This window comes from Vanessa tameamea, chromosome 12 (genome assembly GCF_037043105.1).
Source record: "Vanessa tameamea isolate UH-Manoa-2023 chromosome 12, ilVanTame1 primary haplotype, whole genome shotgun sequence".
Taxonomy (NCBI): domain Eukaryota; kingdom Metazoa; phylum Arthropoda; class Insecta; order Lepidoptera; family Nymphalidae; genus Vanessa; species Vanessa tameamea.
The window spans coordinates 9,803,733-9,819,884 of NC_087320.1; the positions used below are offsets into that span (position 1 = coordinate 9,803,733).

General features: G+C 31.0%; 1 protein-coding gene across 6 annotated transcripts in view; it reads left to right on the forward strand.

Annotated features, from left to right (window-relative positions):
- Positions 1-10,743: 10,743 nt before the first annotated feature.
- The window catches only part of Chp (chaoptin), a 71,526-nt gene continuing 66,117 nt past the window's right edge, over positions 10,744-16,152 (forward strand). For 3 of the 6 annotated variants that reach the window (XM_064216399.1, XM_064216396.1, XM_064216398.1), the window contains exon 1: positions 10,752-11,119. The gene's annotated coding sequence lies outside the window, so the exon portion shown is untranslated. Of the gene's footprint in view, positions 11,120-16,152 lie in introns of all 6 variants that reach the window. The other 3 variants (XM_064216394.1, XM_064216395.1, XM_064216397.1) reach the window with 3 other exon arrangements.

Genomic DNA, 16,152 nt, shown 5'->3' on the forward strand with positions numbered 1-16,152 from the left:
ATTACTACATATTATATATGGTAAAGTACATGAAGTTCATTATGTAAGACTCAAGTGAAATAAATTTTACATAGTGTAATTCATGTTATGTATCATTAGATTTGGGAAAAAGATAAACTACTGAGTATCTTGGCACTCTTGTCCGTAGAATCTGTATTATTTATTTAATCCCTCTATTGACGAATTAAGGGCTTGTTCATGCCTACTTGGATAAAGTTAATTAAGTTAATTTTATAATTTTCACACTAGCTTAACACATTACTTTTATAAGGTTTCTTATATAGCGCAACAATGCAGTTTTAAATAATATCATATAGTATAATAATGTCTCATACATTTTTGCATGGACATTAAAACACACAAACGATTACGCACACCTACAAACTATTAAATAAACGATGAACTTCAACTTAATATAACTTTATTGATATATTTGGTTCTGCTTAATGTAATAAGTACTGAACATCTTAAAAAAAAAAAAAGATAACGGCTTAGGATATACATAATTATTTTATACTAATTCTCAATTGCACTTTCGCTCACGTTAGTGGTTGGTTTCAAGTATTAGGCAAAAAAGCCTCTGTCCTATCTTGAAGTTCAAGCTTGCTTAATATCAAACATCATCAAATTCGGTTCAGTAGTTTGGCCGTGAAAGAGCAACAGACAAATAGACAGATAGTATTACTTTCGCATTTATAATATCAGTATTGAATATTTTAAATATATTCTAGCAACATCTCAATGAACACAGTTACGATGTGAGTTGAAAAACTTATATAAAAATAAATATTCCTTTCTTCGTGTCGTATGCATTCCAAAACTATGAATACGATTGAGTTTAAACTTTGTACAGCTGTTGTTGACACTTGTAAAAAGTTTTATAACATTCCACATCACACACGTCGTTCAATTTATAGGTTAGTTAGTAAAAGACAGGTAGATTAAAGTTGGGTAAAACATATTTCATAGTTAAGACTTTTTTTTAATGGTTAAAGTATCCACCATATTATAAGTGGTCACTGCCCATAGACATTCGCTTTAGTCATCCCTCACATCGTCCACGTGCTACTAAACTTGGGAACTAAGATGTTCATTCACTCGTCAATCTAAACACGCATTACTTAGTATTATTTTACGATAGAATATAATATGATTTGAGGATGGTTAGAGCCACAGGCTTATACAAAGTAATGAAATTAAATTAATTAATAAATACCATTTCCAGAACACTTTATGTTCTAAGTGATACAGTATTGTTTATTCCGCACACGTGGCTCCAATGTTTGGACACAATCACTAGTTTGATTTACTGTTTCTCTCAGCTTTTGGGTCTATATTTGCATAATTTGTCCTGTAATCTATGAAATGAAGTATATGTTTAGACAGATAGTTCAAATAATAAATCAAAAAAGAAATCCAGATAAACTTATCGTTTCAAATAATAATTACTAGAAAAATATACATAAGTTTGACAAGTCACTTTTGCTGATATAAGATTATAATTACTGTAAGACTGTAAATTACTGTCATTTATGTTATGGCTAACTTACATCACTGAAGAATTCGGGGTCCTGAGTTCAAACCCCGGGTCGAACCAGTAAAATAATCTTATGTTATGCTTTACTAAAACACTCAACAGCAGCTCGGAGTCTGTTAGTTGACGGTACTAACGCTTATAAAGAACCTAAGCTCTCTCTCATGTCCTGTCGTATTTGACGACTCATTGGAATATGAGTTAGGAAATATACGCACATCAATTAATTTTGTGCAAAAATTTGAGCACCATATATATATTTAAGAGTCTAGTTGGCTAATCTGTTAAAAATGGTCGCCGTGACTTAAAAGGTCAGGGGGACGTATTATTCATATGAAATATGAGGTACTATTCAGTTCGTGTACTTTTCTGTAAAGTAAACAAACGTTATATACGATTTCCAGTTACAATAGCGATGGATGTACAATCTTCTAATAAATATTTATACAACGTCTAAATTACCATCATAAGTCTCATGTTTTCCGTAATAGTTTTGTCAGCATTCGCCAGGAAATCCTTGATTGGAAATTTATCTTTCCCTACATTGACACAAGTAACGACGTCACAGTATAACATATAAATATGCTTTATATTATATATCTCTTTGCAAATCGAAATATAATTGAGGTTAAAACTGTCGGAGGTTCGTTTTGATTTCATTTGATTTCAATGTATTTTTTTTCCTTTTTTTTGTTATCTGGGACTTTTAATTTTAGTGGCTTGTTTGTCCGCTAGTTAAAATGTTCGAAAAGTTGCAAAGGATGATTTATAGATGCCATTAACAAAAACAAATTCATACGTTCTTAATTACGATTTAAATTAGACAAATGGAACATGCTATTCATAAAATATTCTGCTAAATTGTTTTCAACAATATATCTATATAAGGTACTAGAAAAAAAAATTAAACCAGATTATAGAAGCTTAAATCTTTGCCGCAATGACTGCAATAGTTAATCTCATTCGACGATATGCGTCAGTATGCTTATTTTAACACATATTAAGTCAATTATTCTATCTGCCCATATTACTTATATATTACAGTACATATATGTGGCTTCAGATAACTCGATTTGCAAGCGTTCCACTGAACATAACCTTGTAAGGTTTCCCCGGAGCGAAGACGTGGAATTCATATAGGTATCATGTTTGAATGGTGAGACTGACAAGTTATTATAATTTTATGTATGTAAAATATAACTTATTATATTTTTCGATGAACTGTAATGTATGTTTAACTTGCCATTACATTTTTCGTTTTAAAAAAATATTAATTTCCAATGTATTAAATTATATTATGAGAAAAATAAAATATATTTATAATATTGTGTATTTGGTACATAAATTCGGAAACCGCTAAACTTGATCATAGCATCGCATAGTTTACGTTTGAAGTTTAGTTAGCAGGCAGTTTAGTTTAGGAGCAGTTCCTGAATATAAATAATGTTTAGTAGTCTATACCTTCCGGAGCGGAAAACGAGTAGGAAAAAATAGTGTCCAAGGGTTGGCACACACTAGTCAAGTAGTATGTGATAGTTACGATTGACAAGTGTCAAGCGTAGCCGTCACGCAAACAAAAATAATAAAGTAGGCTCGTTATATGTAGATATATATAAAAATTAAGGTATATTCATATAATATTTTCTAGAGATTTTTGTCAATTGGAAAAAGACCTTTAACTGTGTAATAATTAGGTATATTATTCAATAATTTCTAAACTGAACAAAAAACAAGCAAATGTTCCGCTGTTGGTCACAATTTTTCTCTTCTTGAGGTATGAAACGTGTCCCATTCTTTTTAATTGTTACTTTACCGTATGCTCTATGAAAGAGACTTGTAATATTTAACTTCCAAGATTTAACACATTTTATAATAAACTTCGCATAAAGTTTAAATCTCATAAAGATTCTAACGTTTACCCGCATTCTATTATAAAAGTTACATTGGGCGATAAAACGTAGCTTAATCTTGTGAAATGAAAAATATGCTTAAACACATATAAGTTATATATTATTTATTGTTATAGTAAATAGTTTATTTGTTTGAACGAACTAATCACATGTCATATCACTTTGAATTGAAAATATATTTTGGTGATAGATAGCCCATTAATTGAGAAAATATAGTCTATGTAATATAACGCTGTGACTGAAATCGCGTGGAGCAAATGAAGCTATAGCTGAAGAGTTTGTTTCTTTATTTAGACGCGATATCAGTCAGATTTGAAGATTTTTTTTTTTGCGTTAGACAGCCCGTTTATTGAGAAACAGTATAAACTATATCACATTTAGTTATAGCCCATTTTATTTTAACTATAGACGTACGGGAAATAAAGTATGATCGTACTCAATACAACTTTCAAACTTAAACCTCAACTTGGAAGTTTCGGACGATGAACGTGTTTTATAAACTGTCTGTAACTGTAACTGCGTTGCCTTGCACTTTGTAACTACTAATCGTATTTGAACTTTGGACTATTATTTTGATTGTTATTAATAAAATAAAGATTACTTAGCATCCAAATATTGGACTTAACATTACATTATATATGCAAGTAAAATATCATTTTATACGTGCTTTTACTAAAATTTTCTGTGACTAAAAAAAGCCTTTGTAAACAAAAAAGTAAAGTAAAATTGGTGTTGCCAGATCTTTGGGTTGATTGGACCACTTGACATAAGTAATTACCACATAAAAATATAGACATTGGTAGCGTAAAATATATTAATTACACTACCAAACTTGGGAATTAAGGTCTTATGTCCCACGTGCCTGTAGTTACACTGGCTCAGTTATCCTTCAAACCGGGAGACAACGATATTAAGTATTGCTGTTTGGCGGTAGAATATATGATGAGACTACCATCAAGTTAAATTAATTAATAAATTAACAAATACATTATTATTAATCTTTAACTTTTTAATGGTGGTATATGTATCCTTATTACGTATAATAATATAACAAGATTAACTACCTAGCTAATCTGTGAAACCGCTATACAAGGCACTACAATAACTCCTTCGTAGATAGCTTGCTTGTCTGTCTGCGCAAGCGTAGATGAACTCTCCTTCTCAAATTTTCCTGACTCACAAAGTTTAATGAGACAGCAGAAGAAACGGTATTACGAGCTTTCTAACTGCTGAGAAACATGTATTCAATTTATTCGATTTCAATACTACCGGCGTTATGACGTAGCCTCTAGACCGACGATGTATAATACCTATTACTTATTGATACATCTATCATCAATTTATTTAATAGATATTCTGTGGTTAACGATGCAGATTTTGCAATTAGTGTAGGTAATTACTTCGTATATACGTAATGACATTGTTGGATCTTTTTACATATGAAACAATTAAAAACTTCATTTACTACTCGAATAATTGTGACTTAATTATATAATATCTAATAAATTGTCAAAAAATATTTAGGTTAGTAAATATTTACGTTACTTCTCTCGTTTTGGGGAGGGTAATATTCGAATCTCACTTCGATTTCGGTGGACATTCTCGAGTGACGTTATAACGCACAAATGTGTGCGCAAACATAAGTGCATCTATTGCCGCATTCCAAAAACCTTCAACAATTTAAAATATCAAATATGAAAAAGTATTACTTTAAATAGCCCCGCTAGCAAAGTCTATCTTCAGAGGAAATTTATTCAAGTACAGGTTGTTCTACTCAATCCGGGTTTCGCGATACTTTAAAAAATTAATTATATTTGAGACGTCCAAGATTCCTCACTTATATCTGCATCTATTCTCGCATTCCAAAAACCGATGGGATATAAAATCCGACTTAATACTGAGCGTTTCTCAAAAGAAAAAGCTCTAATTGAATATTTTTTATGGGCATGTTATGCAGAGGAATGAGGACCATGTTGTGAATAAGGTCTTGAGCAGGGACGTGGATGAATATATAGGAAGGGGACGACTAAAGAAACGATGGATGGATTGTGAGAAAGACGATATGGCTGGAAAGAATGTTACTTGTGAGATGACGTCAGACAGAGAAATATGCAAGAAAAAGACATGCTGCGCCGACCCCAAGTAAAATTGGGATAAGGGCAGGAGGATGATGATGATGTCATTTTTTTATAGTTAAGACCCAGAATATGAACGTGGAAGAACCTCGAGATCTATGGCTTTATAAACTAGGTACTAGACCAACGCTATCTACATTATAAGGTAAAAAGTCCAGTATATAATATTAAATCCACAATAGCAAAATAAATCTGAATCAGAATTGATATAATTTAAAACAAATCTCAACCAAGCAACTTTGAATAAACTACATTATTTAGTTTACAAGATCGTATTGTGACCAGTACCAAAACGATATGTAAAATTTCAGCTCGATCGAATGAATGGAACTGAATGGAATTGATTTCAAATTCAGTTGCAAGATTTCAACCAGACACTGACAATTGAAGTTAAATAAAAGGTTTTAAAAAGGCATTCATATGGTAAAGTTAACTTTTAACTTCGAGTTGACGGACAGGATGCTTGACTGTTTGCACACACAATGCAATATTTGTTTACTTCACTAATTATTATAATATTTAATTTTGTTTATATCAATAATGTTATTATTATTAACATCCCTCTACGTAACCGTAACTACTTCAACAAAGATGCTTCAATGATTGTTTCCACTTTTGTTTATCACCATGTCATCTAATTTAAAAAGCTTGTTAAATTCTGGTTTAGTAAATATAAAAATAAAGTAATATAAACGTCCCATGGCTGGGAAAAGCCATATCTCCACTCAAGAAGAGAGTTTACAGCTTATTCCAAGATGCTGTTTCAGAGCGGGTTCGGGGGGAAATAGTTTAAATTTAGTTACGAGCTTTGACACACACATGCAACAACATACATAGATGAAACATATGAAAACTTGTTTATTATAATTTAATCCAATTAGTGTTTAGGTTGAGGTTTATTCTAAGAGAGCGCCGTCTTTACGCTTATGCGCTGCTGAAATTTAGCCCTTTCCAATATCGGAAATCTGTCAGTTGTATTTAAAGCCTCTACTTAAGTATCACGGAGCCCCACCTTCAAAATTCAATTAAATATCCTACGATTGTTCAGCTGAGAAAACAAGATAAATAATACTCAGGCAATTAAATTCATTATTTTTAAACGAATGATCTAGTAGAGTAAAATGAACGGTTCCAATTCATTGTGTTTTTGGTCAATAAAATAAAATTTATTATACGTACGACAATTTGTTTATTATAAGCATTAAAAATATTGCTTTACTGGACGGGAGAGATCTCTAGCAGTAGATAACAATGGACTGATGATTATGAACATTTTAAATGAAAAACGTATGGATTATTTTGTACTTTTCCGGCCACGACTAGGTGCTTTTTCGGCAATACTAGGTAAAATTTATCGGTTGAATATGAGTTGTTTTTGATGAATAAAATGTATGAAACTAAATTAAACTTAAGCAAATAAGTTTCGAATTCGATTTAAAATAAATACGGGTAGACTTATTAACTACGACCGTGTAACTAAATATGGTTTTTAATGGTTAACTTCAACAATTTAAAATATCAAAAATGATAAAGTATTACTTTACATAGCCCCCGATAGCATAGTCTATCTTCAGAGGAAATTTATTCAAGTAGAGATTGTTTTACTCACCAATCAGTGTTTCGGGATACTTGTGTGACAAAATTTTATTTCAGACGACCAAGACTCGCACAACCACTCTTTGGAACCAGCTTTCGCCGACGGTTTTTCCGAACCGATACGACTTGGGAACCTTCAAGAAAAGAGCGTACTCTTTCCTGAAAGGCCGGCAACGCACCTGAAAGCCCCCCGGTGTTGCAGATGTCCATGGGCGGTGGTAGTCACTTTCCATCAGGTGAGCCTCCTGCACGTTTGCCACCATTGACGTAACAAAAAAAAAATAATTCCTCATTTAACTAATACCTACATGCTCTATCAACTGTCTCATCTTTCATTCAAATATCATGACATGACATGTTCCATTAGATCTTTAGCTAAACCTCAGAATTTTTTCGACTTCCCAATTGGATGAAATAACTATTCATGATTAGGAGGTGAATTATTTTACAATGCTGTCTCTTCGCCTTTCAGATGTCAAACCAGTGATCATTGCTTATTTAAGCACTGTTAAACAACCTAAGTATTCAAGTAGTGTATTATATGAATAGCATTCGTTTTAGTTTCATACGGGATAAATATTAATTGTACTTAATCAACCCAACTCTGATAATAATTGATGGAATAGATTAATTATTGAACAATAACTGGTTTTGAAATTACGTTCCAAATCGCTGGTAACATTAAATTAATTTAAGCTTCTAAAATGATTCGATCGTGCTTTTAAAAGTCTAATATATCTATATATATTTAAAAGATTATCTGTGATTTTCGTCAAAAAATATATATTTTTTGTGTCCACATGGACTAGACATCAGATTTATTTAAATTTATATTCATTTAAATAATGTATGAATATTAAATTATTGAATTCAAGTTAACAATCAAATGTTATTTTTAACGTTTGGCGCTGACGTTATACAGGGCTGGTAGTTTTGATTAAATTAAACTTTTGCTAAGGCTTCTATTGTTTGCATTGCAAATTTTCTTTATCATGGAAATTGAAATAAAGCTAAGACTTGGAAAACTGCCTTTTCTTAGGAGAGGAGCGAGAAGTTAGTTTTGTTTGTAATTTTTCGGCCTAACGATGCGTAATAAAGTTAGCCATTATCTCAATTTAAAAGTCGGGTCGTTGAATAAATATTATTATTATAACTGTGATTTCATATTCATTTTAATTTCGAATGAAGATAATTTTATTTGATTGTCGAAACAAATCATTCTAGTACCGACTTCATATACTTGTATATAAACGACTTATATAACCGCATAAGTGTATTAAATATTTAATTCGTTTTATCGGAAAGGGCTTTGTGAAAGCCCATCTGGTAGAGTCCCATCCAGTCATCATATACTCTACCGCAAAGCAGCAATACCTACTGTTGCTCCCAAGGCTCGTACTTTAACTATGTAAGGAATTATTAAAATTTCTTACGATGCCAACCAATGTCAATGGTCTATGGTGACCACTTACCATCAGGTGGTCCATTTGCTTATCCGCGTACCTATGTAATAATAATAGAAAGCAAAACTATTTTATTCAAGTAGCCCTTCGCACAATTAAAGTGTAATTTTACAAGGTAATTTAAATTTAAAACAACTACCGGTACCAGTATAGTATATACCATATTTATATTATATTTTATTTATTCATTTATTTTTAACATATATTATATACATTTATGAATAATAATTGTAACCGATGTTGTGCCAAACGACCTGTTTCAGTGACCAGTCAGTCTAAACATTGTATTTCTCACCGCTGCTCTGAAAAAATTACGTTTACATATGAGTTTTGTGTGTGTAATATCAGTTTTATATACCCATTCCCAAATAGCACAAGTACGCGATAAGCTTTATGTAATATAACATACAATAAATAAATATACTTTAATATTATATTATAATACGTGTCCATCTTAAAACAATTACATTTGTAATTGATAAATTATATTATATTGAAAAATACCAAATTGCCTGGGTGGTAGGCCTTGTGCGAACCCGTCTGGGTAAGAAGGTGCCACATCGGATATTCTAACGCCAAATAGTAATACTTAGTATTATTGCGTTCCGGTTTGAAGGGTGAGTGAGCCAGCGTAACTTCAGACAAGGGATATAACAGCAGGACGGTGGTGTATTGGCGATGTAAGAAATGGTTACTAATCCTTACAGGGACAATATCTATGGCGCTGGTGACAACTTACTATCAGGTGGCTTGTCGACCTACCTATATTTCAAAAATAAAATAAAAATATTAGTAGTATTTGCGTGTAGCCGAAAATATATAAAATAATAAAGAAACAGACTTACATCCTTATATCAGTATTCTATATTTATATATTGCTGATAAAATTATTTTGCTAAGAGAGATAACAATAAACGTTTGCCTACGTCATCGCTAGAAAAAAAAATCGTTGAAATATAATTTCCGAGCAAAGAAAACTGTAAACAGCCACATTTTTATATACCCTCGCTTCACTATCCGCATTGCTTCATTTTATTTCATGTATTATAATTGAAACGTACGACAAATATTCAAGCGCTCGAAAACTTTGCTTAGAGAGACAAACCTGTGATTTCAAAATAAATAATTGCATTATAATAATAATTGCAATTTCAAATTTAAAAAAAATATTTCCATTTTTTAAAATAATTATACCACATTAAAATAATTTAATTCCATTCTTTTATTTATTTTTATACTAACGGTTGCCGTTAATATTGAAATAATAAAAGCGCTCTTAAAATATGATAGGTCAATAAAAATTAATAGAAAAATATCTACGGACCAACAGAAACCATTCATCAATGAATCAGTCAACAAAATGTTGACTTAGTGCTTTCTACGCCGTAAGGCCCGAACTCCAATGACATTCCACATCGCGTATTCCAGCTATGGAACACAGTGTCTCATTTCGAACTTGAGTGCAATAATTGCGATCCAACGCTACGAGACGGTAACACAGTGAATTGCGAGGCTGTCGAGTGGGGGAGGGAGGGTGTCGCCAGGCTCCAGGGCCGTAGCTTACATAACGCTGAGAAAAGCGGATGTACAACCCCGGCGATTTGTTCTCTCTTTCGCACTTTGTTAGGGCGCATGCTGTATGGATGAGAATTTTCCAATATTTTATGGATCTTAATACTATAAATGGTAATAAACTTATTATAAGTATAATTGGTAATAAGTTTAAGCATTACGTGAATGTAAAAATTTTATAAATAAAGGTATTATCATCTTCGTAATACCGAATAACAGTATACGTATAGAAAAGGCATGTTTTAACAATAATCTCATACTCGTACGCACTCATTGTGTTATTTTGCCAACACAATAATTTAACTAGAACTAAAAACGAGATTTGATTCTGTGACATTTCCTATTTTCCATCATCATAACATAACTATTAAGAGCATAACGATTTAAATCACTTCGACACTAAAGTTTAAAATAACTCCGTCAGCCCACGTTCGTTGTAGCCTCGCAAATTGCATAAGTCACTATCTGACACATGTCGAGTCGCAATTACGTCAATTAACGAACGATCGAACGGTAGGTGGAAAATCAGTCTCAGTATGCACGCGGGCTTACCTCGCCCCGCACATGCCGACCGCGCTGACATTTACGTAGTGAGCCTCGTGCCGTCGCCTAGACGCACGTCTGAGCCCGCCTTTATATACCATTCGAAAATCGAATGCTCTTTAATTTTTTTTGTGACACAGTTAAGGTGTATATCAAAGAAGGTTTTATATTCGAATCAGTGCAGTCGTTTTTTATTATTTTTTTTTTAATTTTAAAAAGTGAATGTTTCAAGGGCCGTTTTCCCGGGATTGCTATAGCAACGAATGACGTCAAGTTCAGGGGCGGTTGGTGCATTTTGGTTCAATAATCACCCTTCGAGCTGCTTTGTTCCCCGGTCCTCAGTTTTGTTTACATTTTGGATCTGAGGTTTGTGTAATTTTGGTAACCGTTAATAATTTTAGACAAACTATTTTTAATCGCCTAGTAAATAGTTTTCATTGGAGTTATTAATTTCGAAACACATAAAAAAAACAATACACGTACGTTCTTATTTTGAAAATTTATAAACGATTTTTGATTAAAATTACGAAAAAATATTTATCTGTATTCCAAAGAGATTTTATTTCACACGTATATTTTTTAGAACCTCCAAAATATACGTGCGACACTCAATAGAGGTTGTATAGCTCTAGCGACTGCATTATTGATATCAAAATCAGTTCCATTAGTGCGCTGCATACGACAATACTCAATATGACAATAGAACGCAATTATAATGCGACTTGTAGATTTTGAGACACTATAAATTATAAAAATTGCTACATTTTGGTTTTGCTCGCTAGGTAATATATTACTTACGTGTAGTGTATTTGATTAAAGATGATGAAAATTATTCCGTTTTTCTATTCAACTGTTAATTTTTGCCTTAAAAATTGGTTATGATAATATCTAAATATATATATATACATATATTTAGAACTTACTTATATATCGGGATGTAATACATATATCGTTGGAATTGTAAATAATAATAATAAATTTATCAGTCTATACAGACATAAATATTCAAAGGGTTTAGTTTGAGTCAGTATTGCACACACAATGGTAATACAACACTTAGAGAAGGACACGTTTAACAAAGTAGCAAACAAACACACAAACAAGTATAACTAGTTAGTTAAAGAAGAACAAGGACATCGAAGACAATGAATCATCCTAGAATTACATCCAGTACTATATTAACAATACAATCTGAACTCGATTTGAATATGATATTACCCACAAATTTGTATTGAAGCAGCGTGGAATAATCTCCAAACCTACTCCCTCCAAGAGGAAAGGTATCTTTTAAATAATCAATGTGATAAATAACCCAATCGGACTTACTATAAAAAGGTCTTAATTGTACTAAGAAACTGCCTGATACCTATGAATTATGCCAGAAGATAAGATATTACGCTTCTAAGCTACGTAGTCATAACACACTCAATATCACAAATTAGATACATCCTGTCTAAAGTAAGGGAACTTAAATCAGTGTTTTTGAAAGTTAAAATCGTTACTGTTTATTTATCTACTATTCTATATTGTCTATTTAACAAACATCATAATTTTCTATCATTAAAACAAATCATATTAGTCTATACTCATATTATAAATGCTAGAGTAGCTGTATGTTTGTTACTTTCTCATGGCCAAAGCACTAAAGCGAATTAGATTAAATGTGCTATGGAGCAAGCTTGAACCCCAAGAAAGAACATAGGCTACCTTTTTATAACGTGAAATATCCTAAAACGTGACGGCCCCTGAACGCGAGCAAAGCCGCGGGCGACTATTAGTTGTCAATATGTCTCATACGTTTCCGAAATCTGTCAGTAATCATTCATTGATATCGAACTCGATCCAGACAATTTTATAGTCATTTCTAAAATTCAGAACGTTGATTTGAACATGACACCTCATAATATATGACACAAACGTATAAACATACTGATCAATATTTATGACCTACAAGAGAACATACTGACATTCAAACTTCTAAAATCATAACGTTCGTTTTAGCTTCAACGTAGTTTGGTGAAAATATACGGGTTCAAATACGATTCTGACTGCTATAGAGTATCCAATCCACTCTCGGCACAATACTTGCTCTTAATTAAAGGGGGGGAAATTACAGTTAACAATGGTTTAAAAGTAGATGTTATAACTTACTTTAAATATTTATATATATTTTAATTATGTTTCGTTCTTGATTTAATTTTCAATTGTACTTAAGGTACATCTAAAGTTTTGCCCCCAAAATATAACAGACGTATCTTCCTTGTTTTGATATCAAACGGACATAAATGTGTTTTTTTTTAATTATTTGAAGTGTATTTTTTTTTGTATCATGTTGAAATTTAATGCAACGGAATATGTTAAAATCGGTTTTAAACGTGTTTATTCCTTTATATTTAAGATCGCACTATTTCGGTACTAGTATGTGTAAGAAAACTCCTTTGTATAGATTAAGTTACATTAATTATTATAAGTCACACTTAACCGTTAATTCATCAATTTCTCATTTATATTTATATTTGTGATCAACTATAAAACACACGCTATTTTTATTTTTTTAAAAAGACGCTATTTTTAATCTGTAAAAAGCCCGCCGAAACATATCTATCCTTTTTCCACAGATAATAAAATTTTAAGTTAAGTCATAAGTCGATTAACAAAACCTTTGATTCCAGTAGACATTATTAATAATAATAAATATTCTAAATTATAATATTACAAATTATAATCATTTGTTTGCATAAATAAAATTAAAAAAAACTTCTCTATGACTAAAACTGACACCATTGTGACATCTTAGTTGATTTATATATGTATTAGTAATACTAAATATGATTTCACACAATAAAAATAATATAATCATTTAGTAAGTTACGAAGAACAATATGGCATAATTTTGTTAATAGTTTAGGTAAAATTGCTTTTCTTTTAATATATATTATAATATCAATAAATAAAATAAATCACAACATAAAAGATTAATTGTAGTAAAGATAATTATAAAAAATAATATAAAATTCCAATTTCAATATTTCAATATCAAAATAAAAATAAATATGGCATTTAAGTTTATGCTATATTAGCGTTTATGATTATTAAATATTATTATTAAATTTCATATCATTGATACTGACTCTCATATATTTTATAATTAAACATTCCTTGAAATACATTACACATGTGACACAATTAAATCCTTTATAATATGAAATATATATATATATATTACGGACTGTTTTTATCTTCTTGTTATATCTAATGACTGTCAATGACTCATATACCTGATTTAATTAGCGTTCATTAAATTTATTCATAAAATAACTTTATTAATAAACAATACAGTCATACTATTTATCCACATACCAACCAACAATGTTAATACATTTTTGTTTTCAACTTAGTAACAGGTAACAACGTGTATAGAAATCGTAAAAAAAGTTCGTAAAATATACTTTTAAAAATAATTATTAAAGCAATAAATATATATTTAGGAGGTTTTTTTTTTGTTTAATAATATTCGTCAAAAATAATTTGACAGTTTTTTATTTGTAATACATAAAATTTATAAACCATAATACTAAAATAAATAAAGAATTTAAAAATATAATTTTAAGGTTTATTTGTAACGGAAAATTTAATATCTGTTAGTAGCCTAGCATTTTATAATAGTTCAGTTGCATAGGTAATGGTAGGCAACTGAACCGAACACATCATTAAGGAAAATATTTCATACACTACAAAGATACAAATGTATCGAATATAACAAGACTTTTATTATGAACATTTTCGTATCTGCAACATTTTTAAAGACTAAAAGAATTTCCATACATTTGGTAACATTATTAGCACCGATACTTAGTCTCTATTTGACTTACTTATTTTGCTAAACAAAAATGAACTTTAATGTCATTGAAATAAGATGTTTTCGGTCGTTCTTATGCATTAGAGATTTGGCCGAGGCCTCATTGCGTAACGAAATGTTGACATCGCAATCACCGATGGTGCGTGTATGGTGGGAGCGGTATTACTATATGTTTTCGTAGTAAACTCGTTTCACATTAGAGTCGTAGAGCTATAAAAGGATAGATGAAATCATAAGTATAATTCTTTATATGAACGGCAAATGAATGAATAGAAACGTAAAGAATTATTAATATGAAATATTACTGCCGATAATTAGATTTTGAATTTAAGGATTTTTAAAAAAAAACGTTTTATTAAAACCTATTTGGTTGACAAAGGTTTAAAAAAAAGACCAAATAGTGTGGCGATGTTGCCAAGAATCAAGTGTTGAATATCGATAGTATTTTTTTCGAACAAGATTTTTCATCAAAACCAAAACCAGCGCAGTTATATATATATATTGATATTTAGTCGTTCAATTGTACGCTAATTTTTAAATCGTATTTGCTTCTCCTCGCGTTTATAAGATAAATTTATCAATGTGATTATAACATTATTGCCTAATAAATAAGTTATATTCTAGATATTAAAACATAAAACAACCTCACGCTCTGTCTATCTGTATATAAGCAAATTGACAGTAAAACCCGCTACTTAATGTGTTTTTAATTATAAATCTAAAGAACCGTCATTAAGATACTTGTTTAAGTGTGAATTATTATTTTACACGAAATTTTATCACCATTAACATCATCATTATTCATTGAGCCCATTGTAGTCAACTTCAGGATGAAAGCCTCTCCCAAGGTGCCCAGAAGCTCCCGATTCCCCTTCTACATACATTAGGGTCTCATTACCTTCTGGTCATAACAAAATAGGACAATATTTAATGCTACGCTCGAGACTCAAAATATTGACAAACGTGACGTCATTATGCTAAGTCGTTAACATCGATACGTCCACGTCATCATACGTTCCATTTTGATTTAAAAACGAATGTTACTAATACTATATATGTGAAAGTTTGAATAGATGGATGTTTGTGACTCAATCACGTCAGAACGGCTAAACGGAATCGAATGAATTATGGCACAGAAACAGATTATAGTTTGAAATAACATATAGGTAACTTATTATCACTAGCACCCGGACACACCCCGCCCCCTTCACACGAGAACGAAGTCACGTGCAGAAACTAGTATGATATAAAACTTACATATATAATTAGAAAGTTAGTGTGCATTAGACGGGTCAAAAAAGGCTGAATACTTATAATATTACGTTCAAAAGGAACATCATAAAAAGAAACATGTGCTTGGTAATATACTATTTGACTTCCATCAGCTATGACACACGAAGATATACAAATTATACATCTCATTTTGCAAAGACCTTTGGATATTCATTAGTTCAAAGATATGTGCCTTTTTGGATATGCGACGTATAAAAAATTTGAATGGCAAAAACTCGCAAGTGTTAACCAAACATTATACAATAGT